Raw genomic sequence first — 1,504 nt, 5'->3', positions numbered from 1 at the left:
AAATAATTTACAAATCAGTATATTTTACTGAAACATTTTTATGGTAACGTATATAATGCACTTTAGTAAAAAAATAAAAATATATTTATAGCAGCAATAATACTGATCTTACTAATGTGATCAAACCCATTCATTTATCCATTGATCCATCCATTAATCCATCGTCCGATATACCCATCCACCCATATTCAACAGATAACAGTGGCTTTGCCATATATTTTTTTTTGCTCAGAAAATCTTTCATACTCACATCTACACACCACTGCATTGGAGAATATATGCACATAGTTTTTTGATCTGTATAAACTGGGGAGAAATGATAACTGCCTGTTTAAGTTAAACCTATAGAATTTTGACAAGGACTAACTACATTCTTTGTTTCAGCTAGCTGTACAAGCATCAGTTCTCTTCCTAGAAAGGTTCTGATTTTTATCAATGATTTGTGTGTAAGCTCTATGGTTTCATCCCATTTATTTTTTTCTGGACTTGTATAAGTCACCAAGTTCTCAATATACTGCAAAATCAGTCTGAGAAACCTAGGAGGAAAACAAAATGAAATTATGTCAATGCATTTGATTAAAATTATTTCTTAAATCAAGTCTTTTGTAAATCATTTGAGACTGCTCTACCGTCATAAATCATTTATGCCATAATAAACCTGCCAAGCTTTTACCTCATTTTTGCTTTGGCTGATAGAGTAATGGACATATCCAATGCAATTATGTTGGATATTAAATCAGAAGTCACCCCAATTCATTATGTATTTGATACATAAACCAGCTTTCTATTAAAATGAGTACTTATAAAATTAAAACCCAATTAAAACCAATTAAATTACTGTAAATTAGTTAACAGTTAAATACCCTGCAGAAGAAATACATCTAAGCAGATTTTATAAACCAGGGGTCTTCAAACTTGGCCCTTTTATGATTTGTGGACTTCAACTCCCAGAATTCCTCAGCTAGCATGCCTGGCTAAGGAATTCTGGTAGTTGAAGTCCACAAGTCATAAAAGGGCCAAGTTTGAAGACCCCTTGTTATAAACAATGAAAAAGAGAAGACCAATGCAACTCCACAGCTTGGAAGCAACTCAAGAGAACACTTCTCCCTTGCCAGATAAGCTCAATTCTGATAGGCCATCTTCTGAAGAACACTGCCTGTACATCTTCATAGTCAGATTTATTTGATTTGATTTTGATTTTGATTTTATTAAATTTATACCCCGCCCTTCTCCCGGAGGACTCAGGGCGGCTTACAGCCAGTTTAAAACAATGGTACAATACAATACAAAATTTAAAAAAGATTTAAAAACTATTCAAATTTGGCCGCTTCTACTAAAAATTTAATTTAAAACCCCTTTAAAATACCCCTAGGCCAGTCCTGCCTGCTGAAATAACCAGGTCTTAAGGGCGCGGCGGAAGGAGGGGAGATCCGGGATCACCCGGATCTCTGGGGGCAGCTCGTTCCAGAGGGTGGGTGCTCCGACAGAGAAGGCTCTCCCCCTG

The 1,504-nt window shown here is 35.8% G+C and overlaps 1 long non-coding RNA gene across 1 annotated transcript in view; it reads right to left on the bottom strand.

Annotated features, from left to right (window-relative positions):
- Nucleotides 1-20: 20 nt before the first annotated feature.
- The window catches only part of LOC107301473, a 6,121-nt gene continuing 4,637 nt past the window's right edge, over nt 21-1,504 (bottom strand). The window contains exon 3 of the long non-coding RNA XR_001549296.1: nt 21-536. This is a non-coding gene — a long non-coding RNA (uncharacterized LOC107301473). The remainder of the gene's footprint in view (nt 537-1,504) is intronic.

The sequence above is a fragment of the Protobothrops mucrosquamatus genome, unplaced genomic scaffold (genome assembly GCF_001527695.2).
Source record: "Protobothrops mucrosquamatus isolate PMUCROS unplaced genomic scaffold, P.Mucros_1.0 scaffold13303, whole genome shotgun sequence".
NCBI classification, from domain to species: Eukaryota; Metazoa; Chordata; class Lepidosauria; order Squamata; family Viperidae; genus Protobothrops; species Protobothrops mucrosquamatus.
Note: the sequence above shows the minus strand (reverse complement) of the source record. Positions and strands in the feature narration are given on the sequence as shown.